Raw genomic sequence first — 20,880 nt, forward strand, 5'->3', positions numbered from 1 at the left:
ATATGCATCTAAAACTTAGTCTCACAAGGTTTGGTTCAAGGATTTGCTCAAGAGGGCTTTTCTCACCTGGGCTTCCGGCAAGATGGTGGCTGACACTCCTTCTCAGAATCTCTTCTAGAGACCCAAAAGTGCAGGTTCCTTTGTCTTGGGTGAAAGAGAACTAGGGATCTTCTACCTCTCTCTTTCAGTGAACCTTTGAAATGGATTCTTCTGAAGGTTACTCTTCAAAGTAAAGTTTATTCAAGCAGTGAGGATGGCATCATGACTTCTGGTGAAGGAGGCTCCATGCTTTTTTTGCCCCCTACTTGTATTTGCTAACGTGCAAATAGTTAGGTTTTTCTGCAATCTCCTCCCCTTCTGTCTTGACAGTAGTTTAGCATTTATATGTAAATTGAAGTAAATACGCATTCCTTTTTTTTTAAGGTTAGGCCTGTTTAACAATAGGACTGTCTCGTTTTGAACAATTAACTTCATACAGTTGGAATTCATACTTGTTCCTACACACTTTTCATTGACGTTATTGATCAATGAGTTTAGTTTTCAGACAATACCTCACAAAGTATATTTTGTACAAAGATTATTACAGTGGTGTGTGTGGAGGGGGTGAATACAGAGTGCTTTGAGTCACAGGGAAGTAGACTATTTCCTGTTGCCCCACAATAGATACTTACTGCCACTCCATTAGGCAATCTTAACAGGGAGGCCAAGGACTGAATAGACACTGAGACACTGCCCCCTCATTCCTCATGGTCACCTGGTGAAGGTTTAGGCACACTAGTTAGGATATCTAATGGAAACTGGCATGACTACTTTGACCACGCATATTTAGGCACAGAGTACTTCAGTCTTAAGCACTGCCAATCTGGCATCTGTTACTGGAACTAAATTCACTTTAAAAGTACCAAATTTTAACTGACAAATATTCATAACAAACTTTAATTTCAAACATAAAATATTGCACATTTTAACTGACAAAACTGATTGTTTTTATTTTTCCTCTTTCTGCAGGTGCATGAACACATGATTATTGCTTAAATGTTCCTGTCCGCCTGCCTCTGATCCCCTGTTTGAACTTGTATAACTTTCTATTTGTGACATCAGAAGTAGTTGCCATGGAAATGATTGCAGCATTAGATACGGATGAAGGGTCTGGGATCTCTTTAAGTAGGAAAGGATTCTGCATATGCAGATGGGCTGTGTTGTAAATAGCAAGCAAGGAAAGAAAACTACTCAAAACCTAAGGTGTAGGGAGCAGAGTTGTCTATTTAGAGTGTTTATCTAGATTTTCCTTGGTGGTTCAACTGCTACTTAAATAATATTCTGTTATTTCCCAGCAGAGGCTGGCCTAGCCTGTGTCTAGATATTTACCTGGGATGCTGACCTGTACTAAACATGTATGCCTCCCATGACATCTGTGGGGGATAAATACTATAATGGCTTTTGCTGTCAGAGAGGTGGCAGAGACAGATGTAGTGGTTGAAGGGAGTACCCTGGGCCATCTGCCTTTATGAAGCAGAATAGCTCAGGGGCTTGAATTTGCGGCCGGTGAAAAAAGATCCAGTGTTACCCTGGCTGATGCATCAATTACTATTGGGTGCATCAACCATTATCCAGTGCATTAACTTCAGAGGAAAAGAGCATACACAGGGCTATGCTCAGTCAGAGGGTAGAATGCCACAGGAGCCCTGCCCACTGTTCCACAGCAGGCCAGGCCAGGCCATCATTCTGTGTTACTCCTGAATGTGTGCATTGGGGTACAAGTGATGGCCAGAAAGAGTCTCTCAGAAACAAATTGTCATTTCCAATCTGGCTTTTCCAACCCAACCAGAAGCAGGGAGCACCAAACTCCTATGAGGAAATGTGAGCTGTGAAATTCCCTGCCCAGATGTGCAGATTCAGGGCCTTATTTTTAGTTATCCTGTACCTTGTATAGTCTTGTATACCAGTGCAAAGTGCGGGACAGATCAGAATGACTGTTTTACACCCTCTTTGTATGTTCATATAAATCATTACACAGGGTGCAGGGCAATGGAGAATCAGGCCATCAAAGTTAATGGTTCAGATAGGACTCAACCTCTTCAACTTCTCAAGGTTCTTTCATCACTAGTAAGAATCGCATATCATCTCTATCATCATGGAATGACATTGCCTTCACCTTTACGGCCCAGCAACACCTTGACTAACAGATTGACCAGATGTAGTTCAATTCCTCCTTAATCAAATGGGACATTTCTTAAAAGCAGGTTTCTGTACCTTTTCAGTTTGGATTTCTTTGCTCTGGAAGGATCTGATTGTCATTTCATTTAATAGGTTATAAATCCAGAACAGCCCTCTGTGATCATCTGGGTCAGAACAGGTGCTGGGGAAGAATTGTAGTGGAGATTGCTAGGCTGAGTCAGTATTAACGGGCACTGCTTTCTCACTGATTTGAAGAGAAGAATTCAGTGAAGCCCCGCCTGCCCCATACCCTTGCAAGTCTGCAGAGCTGGAATCTCCAAGTGTTCCTACAGAGTGGTCTCCATTAATCTGGGGAGACTGTAAAACATGCCACATAGGTGGAACTCTGCCTTTCTATGGGTGCAGGCTCCCTTCTGTATGCAGAAACAGAGGGGAACATAGTGTCCATAATGATGGGGAGCTGTCTATCTCTAGATACGCCCCCGTGTTAGACAGGCTTCCAGCTGGAAAAATGTACTATAGCTCAGGTATTGGAAGATGATGATTACGGTCATTTTCTAAACCATGTAAAGTAAATTCATTTCACAGAATATAGAACCATTGGCACTGCATTTCATGTGTGTCTTATTCCTCGGCACACAACCAGTGTGTCTTTGGAAATTCAGAGGATGTTTACACATACACATTATATTCCCCACCTATTTAAAAAGTCGTCACAAAGATCATCCAAATATTGAACAAATGTGAAAGAGGAAGCATTTCAGTAGCTTCAATATTTTATATTGCTTATTCCTCTATTTGAAAAAATCAAACTTTTCTATTGGATTCAAGATACTGTGCTGACTGGGTTGTATAAGAGGGAATTTTATTACTTCTGATCATAGTTTAACTTCATGTGGGCAAGCTGAACTTTCAGCACAAGAGGTTTAGCTCCTACACTGCTGCAGATATCGATTTGTTTCAGATGGCTTTAGCCACAAAATTTGGATCAGGAGTCTGAGCACTTAGCAACTGGGGCTTTTCAAATCCTGGGAATTTTGGTTCAGTCCACTATAAAGATGAGGGGCATTTACAAAATCCAGAGGTAGAACTTTTAGATTTTTAACACCTAACATTTGGAGGTGTTTGGGGACAAGGTTTCAGCAATAAAGAGAACACTCTAGTTCAAATGACCACTTTGCTTCACGAGAAATAGCTCATGTAAGAAGTCATGTCAAATACTGCACCATCTGTTGCAAAATACACATTTTTACTGAAGAAAATACAATGTGCAAGAGTTAATCCAGCATGATTATAACCAGGAAAGGGGAGGCGAGTAGGGTCTGAAAATGGCCAAAACTGCAAAAGCCTGTGTGTGTTAAATGATAGTTTAAAAGGATATGATAAACTACCTTGGGCAAAGGGAAAGCTTCTAAAATCAGCAGTACAGTGGAGCATGAAAGCATAGAATAGCCCAAACTGATGAGCAGTTAATGATGAGGTCAGAGATAGAACAAGAACAGTACGTAACTGTAAAAAGAAGAGCATTTTCACCAGTTAAGGTATGGAAACGATTATCTGCTTGTGCTGAATGAGCAAACAGCATTTGGCAAACCGGAGTTGTATAGTGTGTCAAATCTACCATGCACTCTGACTAAACAATAACTAATGAATCTTTATAACTTTAAGAGGTAAGTAAATATACTTGGGTTTTCTGTTATCAAGGAACAAAAAATGCAAGTGAAATTCTTGGTCATGGGCTGGTAGATTTTCATAACTTTGCAAGGTTGATACAAGTGCTAAGGGGCTGAGCTTTCTAAGCTCTCTGCCTAAGCACTTAATATAGTGGTTATGAGAATAGCTGTACACATGCTCTTGTCCATAGACATTTTCAAAGTTATTTTAGGCTTCTTTCAGAAGAGATGTTAAACATATTTGGAGGATTAATCATAGTGAACAGTTTGCAATAAGTCATAGGCTCCATTTTAATTAGAAGACCAACTTCCTGAAGCAACCATTTTTGTATGCTTCTGAGAGTGATCTCTTATAATAGGCTACATTGGCAAGGTTCTGCAGCTAAGAGGACAAGAAAAGACCAATTTTTTAAATTGCAGATTAAATTTATTTTTGACGTCAAACTTCTGTGATGTGTTTGAGAGAAGATGACAGTAATATCTAAATGAATAACTTTAAAATGTACCCAACCCCTTGCTTTGATAGTGAAATGTAGCATGTGTTTGCAATGACAGAAAATAACCATAGATAGCTGGAAAAATGAAGGAGAGGAACAATTTTTGTTTCTGTTCAGTGGATTTTTCAATATTTTGTGACCAATTTTGAAAAAGCTTTGAAACACAAAGAAAACTTGAAAGGATTCTCCTTACAAGTCATACAGTTCTGCTGCTTCAAGCAACATATGCATGAAAAAGTCACCTTAAGTCTCCTTGTTAAAGTGATTACTGAGAGTATTGTTGCCCCCTTTGACCCAAGTAGCTATCAAAGTCAAAGATGTTCCTCTGGGAATTAGAAACTGCTGGTAGTCAGGTATGTCTTCAATTCAATTTTGTTTATGTACAAAGTCCTGTGTCTCTGAATCAGAAGGAAGCAAGAACAAAAGGAGCAGTGTCTTAGCTTGCAGCCGTCAAGGCTCATTAGTAAACACCAGACCCCAAAACACTCTCTAACAGGCTCCTGCTTGGCTTTTCTTGCCTCTTTTCCTCTGCCTTCTCTCTGTTCTTGCCAGTATCTGGGAAGTCTCTCTCACTCCCACACACCTACATCCCTCCCACTCCCCCCCCGAAAAAAATACTCAGTCCAAAAGCTCTTGGACAGGTTCACACATACTTTTTGTCTTAAATTGTGCTTATGCTTACAATTGTTAACCGACGGGTGAGTTTACACCCATCCACATCAAAGGGATTTTAAAACAAGCCAGTTTATGCATCTTTCATTTCATCACAAAGATTAATATGCTGTCCTACTCATTGGACCAAATTCTATTCTCACTTATACCCATGCAACCACATCTAAAGAACTGCTGTGTAAGGAAAAATGCAGAGTAGACATTGCGAAAAGAGATCTGCCTATTTTATATGCCTGCTTTTGATTTTTCTGAGGTGCCTGTGATAGGGGTATCTAGGTGCTGGTTACCTAAGCTAAACACGTAGGGAATACGTTGCAGCTAGACTAAGATCAGAAGAGCAGCTTAGAACTCTCTCTCCAAGTAAGCATTGTTGTGCCAGATTTTCCCAGTGTCCAGAAAGTAAGAAATCTAACATCTACAAAAACTACATCTGTTTTGGAAAGGCAGTATGACAAAGAGAAAGGAGGGCACCATCATAGGAGGCAACAGTTGCATGGAAACATCATCTAAAATCCACAGAAGAAGCAGCTGAATAAATTTCAAAAATTCATGCATGCATGATCTACAGTAACTATGGAGAAATCTAGTTTGGAAAAAACAGCAGATCCACCAAACACCAATAAGGAGGTTGGATGTAAGCAGATTCCTTGAGGGTGAATAACAGGAAGACATTCTCCCAGATGCCATTTTAAGCATGTTATGTGGAAAAGTGCATGTTACAAGTTAAGCCAGGGGCAGGAGGTAAACATTACTGTCTTTGAGGGTAGACATGATATTCATGTGTATTCCTGATATTCATGTGTATCCCTTGTAAAATGGGGCACAGGGCATACCCGGAAGTGTTAACATAGGACATGAGAAATTCCTTGGCCTGGTAGCAGCATGCAGGGCCACTATGAAGCAGAATAATGTATCCAGATGCAGCCCATTCTTAACTCCCTGACAGCGTTACACACTTCCCAAGCAGCAGCAGATGAGGATGGGAAGTAATGGCTCAGTCTAAAGACACTGGGGTTTTGGTGTAGCCCATTGGTCAATTTCTGTTAATGTATTTCTCCCTGTGCCCAATCCACATAGCATCTGGTTCTGTACAAACCCCCAGCTACAGAGCCTGACTCTTTAGCTCAAGCTGTACAGACTCATGTTTTCAGCTCTGGTGGTTCCCAGTCCAATCCCCTGGTAGGTTGGCAAAATGGTGCTCATCACACCAGCATAATCATGAGAGATACAAGAAGGATGCAGCTGGAATGCTGTTTAGCTATCATGGCAAGGAGGAGGTCATCTGTTTTCTGTATCATGGATTTACCCAGTCATCTCACAATCTGTGCTAATCACCTGAATTGGGAGGACTACTAAAGGATATAAAGATGGGGAGATTGGGGGTGGAATTAAGGAAACAGGCATGAATAAGCTCATTATAGCATTAGGTCAGCACAAGAATAGCCAAAGAAGGCAAAGAGTAGCATCATCATGAGGAACACAGGTGCATTTGCATGAGCAGGAGCACCACGTGAGGTATGGGTCTTGCTTCTGCTTTCACACAAAATACTACTAACTTTAATGGAGCTACTTCACTGTAAGTTCAGGTGGAATCAAGCCCACTGTGTTCAAAAAACACCTTTTAGAATCCTGAGGAAATAATATCACAACTTTTCCCACCATTCAGTCCAGTTGACAGTCCATGTGTGACCAGGAGACCAGGATACTTTGACAAGCCTGTGACCGCATGCTCTCTGGATGAGTACTGGTCAGCAATTGTGTCCTTATAGAGTGGGTCCTGCCAGCAAAAGGTAACCAAGGGTATGTCTACACTATGAAATTAGGTCAATTTTATAGAAGTAGATTTTTTGAAATCAATTTTATACAGTCAATTGTGTATGTCCCCACTAAGTGCATTAAGTCAGTGGAGTGCATCCTCACTACCGTGGCTAGCATTGACTAATGGAGTGGTGCACTGTGGGAAGCTATCCCACAGGTCCCACAGTCTCCGCTGCCCATTGGAATTCTGGGTTAAGCTCCCAGTGCCTGATGGGGCAAAAACATTGTCACGGGTGGTTTTCGGTACATGTCATCAGTCTCCCTTCCCTCCATGAAAATAACTGCAGACAATCATTTTGTGCCGTTTTTCCTGGGTTACCTATGCAGATGCCATAGCATGGCAAGCATGGAGCTGTTCAGCTCACCTCTGCTGTTGCAAACATTGTAAACACTTCGCGCATTATACTGCAGTATGTGCAGAACCTGGCTGAGAGACGGCAGCACAAGGATGATTGTGAGGAGGACATGGACATAGACATTCCCGAAAGCATGGGATGTGGCAATTGGGACATCAAGGCAGCAATGGGGCTGGTTGATACAGTGAAACGCCGATTGTGGGCCTGGCAAACAAGCACAGACTAGTAGGACCGCATAGTCTTGCAGGTATGGGATGATTCCCAGTGGCTGTGAAACTTCCGCATGTGTAAGGCCACTTTCCTTGAACTCTGTGGGTTGCTTTCCCCCGCCCTGAAGCACAGGAATACCAAGATGAGAGCTGCCCTGACAGTTGAGAAGCAAGTGGCGATAGCCCTGTGGAAGCTTGCAACGCCCGACTGCTACTGGTCAGTCAGGAATCAATTTGGAGTGGGCAAATCTACCATGGGGACTGCTGTGATTCAAGTAGTCAATGCAATCACTGATGTTCTGCTATCAAAGGTAGTGACTCTGGGAAATGTGCAAGTCTCATAGTGGATGGCTTTGCTGCAATGGATTTCCCTAAATGTGGTGGGGCAATAGACGGAACGTATATCCCTATCTTGGCACTGGACCACCTTGCCAACCAGTATATAAACCGTAAGGGGTACTTCTCTATGGTGCTGCAAGCACTGGTGGATCACAAGGGATGTTTCACCAACATCCACGTGGGATACCCCAGAAAGATGCATGACACTTGCATCTTTAGGAACTCTGGGCTGTTTGAGCAGCTGCAAGAAGGAACTTACTTCCCAGACCAGAAAATTACCTTTGGGGATGTTGAAATGCCAATAGTTATCCTTGGAGACCCAGCCTACCCCTTGCTCCCATGGCTCATGAAGCCGTACACAGGCAGCCTGGACAGTAGTAAGGCGCAGTTCAACTATAGATTGAGCAAGTGCAGAATGGTGGTAGAATGTGCCCTTGGATGTTTAAAAGCTCGCTGGCGCTGTTTGCTGACTAGGTTAGACCTCAGGGCAACCAATATTCCCATTGTTATTGCTGCTTGCTGTGTGCTCCATAATATCTGTGAGAGTAAGGGGGAGATGGTTATGGTGGTGTGGGAGGTTGAGGCAAATTGCCTGGCTGCCAATTTTGAACAGCCAGACACCAGGGCGATTGGAAGAGCACAGGTAGGGACGCTCCACATTCGAGAGACTTTGAAAGCCAGTTTCATGACTGTCCAGGCTACGGTGTGACAGTTGTGTGTGTTTCTCCCTGATGCAAACCCACCCCCTTTGTTGATTTTAATTTCCTGAAAGCCAACCACCCTCCCCACTTCGATCACAGCTGGCAAAGGAAATAAAGTCACTGTTGATTTGAAACCATGCATTCTTTCTTTACTAATTAAAAAAAGGGAGATAACTGATAAGGTAGCTCGGGTGGGGTGGGGGAGGAGGGAAGGACAAGGGCACATTGCTTATTGTAGCCACACTACAAATCAAAACTGTTTGAATGACAGCCTTCTGTTGCTTGGGCCATCCTCTGGAGTGGAGTGGCTGGGTCCCTGGAGCCTCCCCCCACCCCCCACGTTCTTGGGCGTCTGGGTGAGGAGGATATGGAACTTGGGGAGGAGGGCAAGCAGTTGTACAGTGGATGCAGCGGCGGTCTGTGCTCTTGTTCACTTTCCTGCAGCTCCAGCAGATGCCTGAGCATGTCCATTTGCTCCCCCATTAGCCTCATCATTGCATCCTGCCTCTTCTCATCATGCTTACTTAATGCTTTCCTGGACTCTGCCACTGAATGCCTCCATGCATTCAGTTGTGCCCTATCAGTGCAGGAGGACTGCATGAGCTCAGAAAATATGTCATTGCGAGTGTGTTTTGTGTTTGCCTTCTAATCTGCGATAACCTCAGGGATGGAGATGATAGGGGGAGCCTAGAAACATTTGCATGTGAGGAAAGATAAAAAGGGAGAGTAAAATTTAAGACGATACATTTCTGAGAACAAAAGGGAGACTCTTTCACAGTGAATCAAGCAATTCACAGCAGACAGCACATTGCTTTAGGTACAAGGTCGCATTCTGCCTTTTATATTGGGTGCTTACCGGTATGGTGACACACCACACACAGCTGGGCAACAGAATTCGGTTTCCAGGCAGCCGTGGTAAGCCAAAGGGTACGCGGGTTTGGATTCTAACGCCTTCATAACATGTGGGAATGTTTTCAAACTGCAGCATCCTCCTTTCCCATAGCAAGCAATGCCGGTTGGGTTTGCCATTTAAAAAGATGGGCTGAGGTCTTTGGGTGGATGTGCAGCACATACCTCCCCGAACCGCTCTGCATGGCTATTTGGCATGATCCCTCCACCCCTCCCCGATCCCTGGCATGGCTATGGGATGATCCCTTTTAGCCAAGCACAAACAGTCCAACATGAACACATCCTTTTACTGTTCCCTTACAAAAATTCCCCTACTTCAACCAGGTGACCATGAATGATATCATTCTCCTGAGGCTAACACAGAAAGATAGAGACCGAATGTTGCTTGAATGCAACCAAAACCCAGGACCATTTGCTGCCATGCTTTGTGCTGCAATGATTCCAGACTACTTGCTACTGGCTTGGCGTGGTAAAGTGTCCTACCGTGGAGGACAAAATAAGGCAGCCCTCTCCAGAAACCTTCTGCAAAGGCTTTCAGAGTACCTCCAGGACAGCTTAATGGAGATGTCCCTGGAGGATTCCTGCTCCATTCCCAGACACATTAACAGACTTTTCCAGTAGTTGTACTGGCCACGAATGCATCCCAAGTCTTCAGGGTAAATCAAACATTAAACACTATTGCTTTTAAACCCTGTACTGTAGTTACAAATGTGCACTCACCAGAGCTGCCTTCTCCGGCTTGAGGGTCAGGGATCCTGCCTTGGGAGGGTATTGGCTCCAGGGGGATGAAAAGATCCTGGCTGCCGGGGAGAACAGATTCACCGCTTGCCTGCTGCGCATTCTCCTCCTCCTCCTCCTCCTCCTCTTCCTCATCCACAAAATCCTCCTCCCTGTTGTGTGAGACTCCCCCCTTGCAGGTGTCCACGGACAGTGGTGGGGTAGTGGTATGGTCCCCCCCAAGAATGCCATTCAGCCGCTCATAGAAGCGGCATGTATGGAGCTCTGACCTAGAATGACTGTTTGCCTCCTTTGTCTTTTGTTAGGCTTGCCTGAGCTCCTTGACTTTCACACAGCACTGCTGTGTGTCCCTGTTGTAGCCTCTCTCCATCATACCCTGAGCTATTTTAACATTTCTTCTTTTTGATCAGAGTTCTGACTGCACAGATTCTTCTCCCCATACAGCAATCAGATCCAATGTCTCCCGTTTGCTCCATACTGGAGCTCGTTTGCGATTCTGGGAGGACTGCATGGTCACCTGTGCTGCTGAGCTCGCCACGTTGACCAAATAGGAAATGAAATTCAAAGGTTCCCGGTGCTTTTCCTGTATACCTGGCTAGTGCATCAGAGTTGAAAGTGCTGTCCAGAGCGTTCACATTGGAGCACTCTGGGATAGCTCCCAGAGGCCAATAACATCGATTTACATCCACACTACCCCAAATCCAACCCAGCAAGGTAGATTTTAGCGCTAATCCCCTCACTGAGGAGGAGTACAGAAGTCAATTTTAAGAGCCCTTTAGGTCAACGGAATGGGGTTGCTTGTGTAGACACATTCATCAGAAAATCGACCTAATGCAGCTAAATTTGACCTAACCCTGTCGTGTAGACCAGGGCTAAGTAGAAAGTAGATGATGCAACCCTATTGTAGGAGGGGTTCCATGCTTTGCTATTTGGGTGCTATACCAGTTACTGCAGTGCACATGGATATGAATTACTGCACAGAGAGAGGGGATTGTTGACAGGAGTATTTGTAAATACCACTGGGAGTAGAGCTGGTAGAAAACTTCGAATTATCTGATTTAAAAGGATACCTCTTCGTAAAACTTTGTGAAAATTGTTCCCATTTCCCAACCACCCCTGCATTGGAAATATCATCATAGTTATTGTGGGCTTTTCATCATCACGGACTTCTGGGATAACATGTCATTCAGGGTTCACCCTTCTGCTCACATGCAGGAATGAACCATTGTGCCAAGACCTCAAATTGTGTGAGAAAAGTACGTGTGGAAATAACTCTAAATTAGACAGGACAAGCCCAGCTAGCTGTGAGTAAATAATGAGAACATGTATCAACAACAAAAATATGGCAGTTATTAGTCTGATGCAATTTATTAATGCAGCATTACCCTACTGGGTACATCTATTATGTTGTGTGATTAAATGGTATCTAAAACAACAACTGAAAGATATCTTGGAAAGTGTCTAGGTTGTTGTAATCCATATCACAGAAGTTGCATAGCTGAGGGTAGTATATCTTATGAGATGCATTTACTACAGCATCCAATACCTGCTTGCACAGTGGCCATGTTGGAAGGCACCTGTATCTTGTTAATAGTCAAAACATCTGATTCTTGCAAGTTATCCAAAAAACATTGCATGCCATCTGCTTTGGGGAACAAATGCAAAACAGATTTGGCCCATCATGTCTCTAGAAATGTTACTGTTATCGGTTGGGTGTAACCACTGATTTTCTTTCAGGATGAATGTAAAGTGACTGAAACAATAGCAATAGCATCCAAAAGACAGGTCCAGGTCTCTGGCCCAATCGTAGGCCACTCAGGACTTTTGAATCATGTGGGTGAAGGCTCAGCTGATCATTGTTTGGGTAATGGTTGTGTGTGGTGTGAGGAAAGAAGCAGGAGAGAGAGAGTACAAGAGAAGCACCACAGAAACAGAGCAAGACGCTTCAGACGCAGCCTGAAAATTATAGTACATGGCTCTAAGAAGTTTTTGGCATACAGCACTGGGTGGAAAGGCTGGCTTAGAACAGCAAGCAAAGAAACTGATTCCTGCTGTTTTTGATTCTTATGCTGCTCAGGAAACAGGACCTTATCTTTGTAAATAAGATTGCATTAAAGAAAATACCTGACTCACCCTGCAAACTGGAACAACCTACAACCTACAATTTGACCCGAATATCACTCTCAGGTTGTAACATTATTGTCTAGGATACCTTCTCCTGTACACTGTAAAATGCATGGTACTAGTATCCATGATCCCCATGCCAAAGTCCCAGATCCCAGTATGAGTGAACTATGATAACCCTGTGTTTAATCACTAGCATTATATAGTATCTGATGAGGAAAGGGTCTGTGCAATGTGGCTGTGCAATTATATCACACTGATATCTCTCATTATCACAGAAGCTTCTGGCTATACCCAGGCATCAACCTTGGATGGCTGAGAACAGAACTGAGCAAATGCCTCCAGAAAGTATTTCATAGATGATCCCTGGATTAATCAAAAGGATTTGCTTCATCTGAGTTTGTGCCATTTTTGTGTTTGCTTTCCATGAATATTCTACAGAATGAGGAATGTCTGCACAAACAGTGAGTTTTATGCAAACAGAATATTTGCCAAAAATCACACTATGAATTCATAAAGGTGAATATTCAGACAGGAAGCGTGAATCGAAGAGTCATGCTTCTATCCAATCAAGGGACATATGGAATGTGCTAATCCAAACTATTAACAGAGCTTGAATTTTGTACATTGGATGCTCAAAATCAAGGGATCATGAACAATTTACAGAAAAAGGATTGTTTAAAAAAATCTGCAAGTAATTTTGACTAACAAATATGAGAACTGTAAATTGCTCAAGGACAGCTTGTGAATAGAAAAATATAAATCAGAGAATAATTCACTAACAATTACTTGACTCAGATCTAGATTTAAAGTATCACAGCATGTTTTCAGTGGTCAGAGTCATAAGATACTTAAATTAGACAGCCATTAGCATCTTTAGCATTCATGACTATAGTTTTGTAATGCACTTCCATCCATCTCCCATGCACTGCTCCCCACTAGGTTTTGTGATCTTTTTTACATCCCTCTTTACTTTTAAACTTTCCCTTGACCGGAGTTCGTTCATCTAAACTCCCCTCAGATCTGTTTTCATCTGTACACTCTGGTTTCCATTCCATACAGGCTGTAGGTTCCCCCCGCCCCAATGAAGTTGGAAGTGCTATGTTAGCTTTGTGCCCCTTCTTCAATTAAGTTTTTACTGCATTTTTTTTCTTCCGCCCATTGCTAGGAGGTGACACAGACAAAGAAAGTGCTGCTGATAATGTCAGCAACTCAGAGAGATAGGATCATAATACTTAGTGATAGGAGGGGAGCGGGGGGAAGATCCTATTAGACCTCAGAGTATCTTCTGGGCAAAGGAAGCCCTAATGAAGATTAAACTCTTCTGTACTGCTTTAGATTGCTAGTCTGAACTATTCTGTCAGATGATAGTGAGTACACAGTGCGCTGCTAGGTAAAATAATGCCCCGTTAGGAATACATATACTCTTCCAAAATTGGATTTCCCCATCTGTTGTAATTATATTTAGGGAGGGTTCAGGTATCCAAATCAGCCATAAAATCTTCCTGTTCTGCACTAGATGTATCCAAATAAAGTAATCTAAAAGATGCAAAAGACATTTAGAAAAGAACAAATCTGTGATAGGACAAATGGTGATGCATTTGCTTTCCATGTTACCAGTGAGCCTTAAGACAAGATATATGTAGCTCTAAAGCTCGTTAGTACATATGAAACCTATTTGGGTAATAGTGAAGTGCAAACATGAAATCTCTATACATAAATCAACACTATCATATAGGGCTAATCTTCTTTGAGCTGGGCAATGTTTGTGATCCATTTGTACCCTACGAGTAATCAAAGCATACTTGCATTAAAGCTATGTTCAAATTTGCACATGCAATGCATATTAACTGGAATTTAGAGCTACACAAGCTATTTGCCAGAGATTCAGAATCTGGTGGGGGGAAAAAACTTTTGTCTTAGCTTGGCCAAGGATGACACCAACTGGAAGGGCCTATAGGGATGCTCAACTGGCCCAACATTACAAGAACCCTGTGCTTTCTGGCATTGACTCATCTCTTCCAGCCCAGTCCCTGTGCAGTTGTGGGTTAAATATGCCAGCTTTATGCCACAGAGGAATTAACCTACTTCGGGGGGAATCTCTAGCTGTTCCTCTTGTCACTCACTTGGCTGTCTTTTGACATTACTGAGAGCTGAGCTGTAACAGATCAGCAGGAAAGCAGCGTGGTAAATCTGCTGAGGGTGAACGAACCACTAATCCTTTGATTCCTAACTGGATGCTGATAGTTCAGCCAGGAGGAGAAGGTTCTGTGGCATGTGAGAGAGAGAGATTGATTGGAGACCTGCAGTGACAGGGACAGAGACAACTGTTCCTGTTGCTTGAGTTGGAGTTTTCAGAGTTGTTTGCTTTTGCGGCTGGACTATCTTGGTTTAAGGGCTACAGGACTCATGTATGCAGTATAGAGAAGGACATTATATTTTGTAAGTAAACAAATTGCCCCATACTTGACTCCATGACATGAATTCATCAAATAAAAGAAGCAGCTGCAAGGCCCCGAAACCAGCCATTTTTGGCCCGGGACAAAAATGCCATGGAGTTGGGGAGAGTAAAAGTATCAATAAATCAAACCAAAAACCTTTTCCCATTCATATATTCTAATCTTTTCTAATTTCAAAAGTTATTGATGTCTTCGTCCTCGAAGTTCACATGAGTTCCATTAGTTGGTCCTGGAGTTATTTGTGCACCCCATAACAGATTCCATGACAACAGAACATTGTAAACCCACAATTATGACTTCCCTGCAGAATCAATGAGGAGGAAAGGATGGGCTGCGAAGGAGAAAGACAGGCTTTGAAAGAATTATGGGAATGCATACCCATGCTTAGTACATTTCTCTTTGTATGAATGTGCTCTTCTCAAGGTTGATCCTAATGCTCCTTTCAATGTGATTTAAGTGTGATTGTTTAATTTTCCAGAGCCTTTTAAATTTATTTTTAAAAGGGAAGGTAATAAAACATTATTTACCCCACTGATTTTTTTAAGAAGTTCTATATTATATACCTGACAGACCACAACATGGTTTTATATATAAATTATTTTTAAAATCTCCGCTATTTATCTGAGATGCTCATTTTAAGCCATTCTAGTCAGTTATGTACTGTAAATGTGCTCTGGCAGCTTTTTTAAAATGTGTCCGGTTTGCTGCAGTTAAATCTTTTTAATACTTTATAAAGTAATATTTTAATACTTTATAGGGTTTTTATAAAGTTTTTTTTCCCCAATATATATTTTGGGCTGCCTGCTGTGCATAGAAATTGTATAATACATATCCCATGGAAGACAGCTTCCATCAATGCACAGTAGCCAGTTTCCTTAATCCAATATCTCAGCTAAATAATTTTTATTACAGTCCCAATCAATCTACATTATGATTTAATAATTTACCTTATTTAAACCTCTTAAAATCAAAGTCAGTTTTTAGAGATAGAAAATGAAAGATGCTTTATGAACTTTAAAAAGAAGAGGATGTTAGCTTTCCAAGTGGGTTGTACCAAGCTCCCACAAATCTCCTACTGTTCCTTCACAATATCAAAAGTCTAAGCATCTGATCCCAGTTTTCCATTCTAGCATGAGAAAGTTCAGCGGACGAAACTGATATATTCTGAAGGGTTGTAAGGCTTGTGTTGCCATTACAAGCTGTGGGTCTGTCTGGCTAATAATTGACTGGACAGTAGGTGTAAATTGACATATCTCTATTGATTTCAGTAAAAACAAGGAAACCATAGGTAATGCAAATTTAGAGGAGAGTTTTGCACCTTGGGGGATGGAGTCTTTAAATGCCTTTAAGCACTTACTTATATGCCAGGTATCTTGTTGTGTTGGGAGGGAATTTCATGGCTTTTAACCCTGGCAGAGGGGAAATACCATTCCAACCTGGATACATGCTTTTTCAATGTACATTTATTTCTTTGTTTCCCAATATAGTGCAATATGCCAGAATGTGAGATGAAGTCAAACAAGGCTGCTGTAGCTGAACTCAGTTAAACCTGGAACAAGTTTGCTTCAACATTCAGATCTGAACTTAATGGCTTGGACCAAACTCAGTTTAATTAGATAAACAGATCAAATCTGAACACGCACAAACTTTGGATTCTGATCCACATTGGGTTTGGGGGCCCATCTCATTGAAACTGCTCTGAGGATATGACTTTCACAACCCCTTGTTTATGTTCTTGTCCAGTCATTCCTTCCTTGCCTGGATAATGCCATCTGGTGCTATGCAAATCAGAAGGGATCACATGGAGATAGCCCTTCTTGGGGGGTGGGGGGAAGCTCCTTGTAGCATGGAAAGTGTTGAGCTAAAATGTACATTTCTAGAAACTTCCATGAGAAATGGGTATTTATTTACTAGTGGAACTCTGTTTTCCAGTTCAGAAAGGCATCCAACTGCTATCTTCTACTTTTGCAAACATGTACATTGTACAAAACTGCGAGCTTCCAGAAAGTTATTGGTTTTGTGATAGACAATACTTTTCGGTTTATTCGATATGGCATCTAGTTTTCATGCTTATAATCTCATACACAGAAAATCCCTTCTGTTCTCTCATTACTGTAGAGGTGCCTGGAAGCATGGTCATACTTAAATGAGTCAGCATCCAGAGAGCAGCTATAATGAGTGGTTGGCTTGGATTTCCATTACAAAGCCCGGTTGGAAAAGGATTATAACTTAACCTTTGCCATTTGTATCTTGGAAACAAGGTTTTTGAAAATTGTACTGTGCTTTTGTTTTTATTCCTGAATAAATTTGGTTCACTAAGATGGACATGCAAATTATAATTTTTACCAGTGGGGTACTTTTATATTTTCAAGGCCTTCCTTATGTTAAAAAGCACTCAGTTGTTTTCAGGATATTAGCTAGAGGTAACTGAATCCTGCAGCACTCAGTACACGTGGGTTACATGAATCTGAACAGCAGGGTCCATTCCCAGCAGTTGGCACCAGGATGATCACAGTAGGATTTCTTGATGGTTTGGCTACTATAGCAAGTCTCACAATCTCTAAGAAGCAAGCAAACCATTTGTTCTGACTGTAGCCAGGGACAGAAGATGTGACAGGGTACTGGCAACCAGTAAGGCTTATCAAAGTAGCTGGAGAACCCACAGAGGTGTTTATCAACTTGAATGGGGTTGCTAGGGAGCTGCAGCTGGTTTTGTTTGTGCCAAAGTGAGCTTTATGCAGAGATACTGAAATCCCTGTTGGAGTCTTTTCTTTAAACATGGTGCCTCTGGATGGGAGACAGGCAGAACGTCTTGTGCCTGGTTTAGGAGGGTAGTGGCCCTTCACTGTCACATTCCGTTTCCTAATTACTGCCTACTTTTTGCCCACTCTTCCCCCCCCCCGCCCCAAAAAAAAATTCTGCGTACCCCAGCCTTCCTTCTACAAAGACAGCAGAAGGAAGGTTGGAAGAAATCTTAAGTTAAGAGGTGTGGTAGCCAAACAGAGAAGAGGATGGCCCATATAGTACTTGCATGACTCACTCGTAGCACACTCCCCAGACTCGGGTTGATACAACTGTTATACTACTCCATCATGCAGTCTGTGTATATTAGAGCTGACTTTGCAATTGGAAGTGAACAATTTATCCAGCGAATTTTTTCTCTCTCCACTCTTGGAATAACTGTGGGCAAATCATGATGTCCTAGAATAGTTTCATTATTTGAAAGAAATCAGTGATGGGTTTGTCCCAATTTTTAAAAAATGCTGTGGATGGCTCACCACAACAGTTCTCTGTGAATATTCAGTATTGTGTCTCTCTGTTGGTTAATTGTGGTTGCTCAGAAAAGTCACGTAGTGTTTCCTGTTTCCAGATTCAGTAAAGGTTCAATCATTTCTAGGTTATACATTGAAATTTCTTATACGGTTTCTTTAAATAATTGTGCATTTGAAATTCACTTTCCATGATGGTTCAAGTTGGTAACATTCAATTGCCCTGAGCTCCCTGGAAAGTGAACAAAAAGGGACACTAGCTTGGCTGAAATTAATTCACTGAGAAATTTAAGTAACTATTCACATAAATGTTGTTGCAGCATTTTCCATAGATTAATGTAGTTCTATAACATTTTGGGTCCTGTCCCTTTATCCATCGTAACCTAGATGCATTAGAAAGGGTATGATTTTTTTTCTTATGGTAGATTTAAGGATTGATGACAAAAAGCACAGAAGTCATGAAAATAGAATTTAAACAATCAACATTCACAGGTACTGGAAGGTACCCAAAGCAATTTTAATTCCTCAATCCCCACTTTAAAAAAAAAACACAACAAAACGTGCGTGTCAGGAGGCTTTCACTGGCACTTAGGGAATTACAACATCTGGAAATTCCCTGGTTGTCATCTTTGTATTACTGCAGTTTTACTGCTTAGCACCTGCTTCAATGCTGTGACAATTTACACCAGCTTGCAGACTTGCCCCTATTAGTCTCCAATGTTCAGCTTTCAATTGAGCTTTACAATTGTTTAGCATCATAGCCAGCCACCCAGCCATGCACAAAAATCCCCAAGTGTCACAAATCTTGGATAGTTAACAATAATAATTATACAAACAAACCCAAATCCCTTGCATACACCATGTAATCCAGGGATCTGTGGCAGATGTGACAAAAATCAAGCTGTACACATGGAGTTTTATTGAGGGACAGTATTTTAGGGCAAATTTGAACTTCTAAAATTGCTTGCTTTCTCTCAGTTCAAGACCAGAATATGGAGTTTATTTGTATTTAATGTTCCTTCACTTTATCTACACCAGCTGGCGTCAAGCACCCACAAAAATAAGGCATTTTATAACATGGATTCACATCTGAGTTTTTGAAGTTTAATAAAATAAATAACTAGGGTTAAAGAACTGAACTGAAAACAATCAGCATGTGAGTACTTAAGCAATGTAATATTGCCATGAGGTAAAATTATGAGGAAGAGGCCAATAAACCAGTAATGCTGGTGTCAGTGATCAGAGAAAATGTAGATAATGGGACTGCATTAAAAATTAAATGCTTTCATGACCTATAAATGTATAATGTATCTCCGTTTTTATGTAGCTTTAAAAGAAAAATAAAATGAAGGGTAAAATCTCAAGAACTTAACATTTCAGTGATTAGATATTAATATATTAAGTACTGTGTTGCTGTTCGTCTCCCTGGGAAAACCCCAAAGAACTGAGTCTTCATTTTAATAGTTCTTGGCAAGGGACATGGGAGAGGAGTTGTTCATAATAATGACTAAAGGGCTGGACACGGTCATACTGAAATAAGGCTTTTGGCTGCAATTTTCAAAAGCACGTAGGCTCCTAAGTCACTTTTGAAAATGGGACATATGTGATTTCAAATTTCAGATACCATTGACTGTCATTGGGAATTAGGCCTAAATTGCTTTTGAAAATGGAACAGACTCCTAAATCACTTAAGCATCACTGAAAATTTTACATTGACAGAATACCCTAATATGAACCTTGCTGTGGTTCTACTAATGCCAGTGTCTGATTAATGCTGGCTCTCTATTTAGGCCCTTATGCTGCAGATTGATCCATGCATGCAGAAACTTATACACAATTAAATCAATGGGTGTAGGGGTCATGGATGAGATAGCAGGTTTGGGGCCTCAGAATATAAAATTCATGGGGCAAGTAGCATGTTTTCTTATGTATCTTGTACGCGGGAAAAACACTGTTTAACAAATAATAAATAATGCTAATGCTAATTTGCTATTCCATCTCTGGGGCTTTAGGGGTTGTATGAGCAGAAAGATCTCTGGAAATGGAACTATCATGTCCACCATGCAGAATTCTACTGGCATAGCTGGTTTAAATTTAGTAGGATACAAGTAACGCAGGGACTTTAGGGGTGTTGTAACAACTGAACCTACAAATTTACCCCAGTTGTGAGCCTAACTGTGGAAAAATTTATAAAGCATTATAATCTATAAATATTGATGGGAAAAGGTACAAAAGGAAGACCAACTGAATTAGTCTTACCTACAAGGCCTACTGATATAATTCAAGGACAGTGTCCAGATCATGTCTCAAAAACAAGAGACATGTAGGACTGGAAATCAATGATCCAAAATTGGTGTGTCAGGAATTAGGCCTAATTGTGAACAAAATAATGAGGGCATGGGCTATTGCACCCATCACTTCCTTTTTGTGTCTTTCATGAGAGACTTTTGGAGGAAAACTACTGAACGGACAGATGAAAATGCTGGTTGACTGAAAGATAGGAGAACAGGAAGGAGCAAGTTTCCTCATCATGGCTGACACAACCACCATCTGCTGGGACCCCAGGATATGCCATAACACCTTTGGACCTTCTTTGTCCTAATATTGAGAGGGATCCTGACCAGACCAAGTCAGTGTGGGAGTCCTAGATAACAATTACCACATCCATAAGCTCCAGCTAAATCCCAAATCCAACTTTGATATGAGACTTTCACATACACCTCTTGTGTGTCCTTTTCCTTCCCCCACCTTATTTCTGCTTTCTCCTATCCTTCTCCTTTTTACCTTCTCTTCAGTATGGCTTACCCAACCAAGAGTTCATATTTGCAACACTGCTGTGGGACTGTGACCAGAAAGGTATCTAAAAAACAATGCCTTAACCAACCCAATGCTGGCACAAGTCTCAGTTGCTAATATGGCCATGTGCTGTGGCTATGTT

Source organism: Caretta caretta, chromosome 7, assembly GCF_965140235.1.
Source record: "Caretta caretta isolate rCarCar2 chromosome 7, rCarCar1.hap1, whole genome shotgun sequence".
Lineage (NCBI taxonomy): Eukaryota > Metazoa > Chordata > Testudines > Cheloniidae > Caretta > Caretta caretta.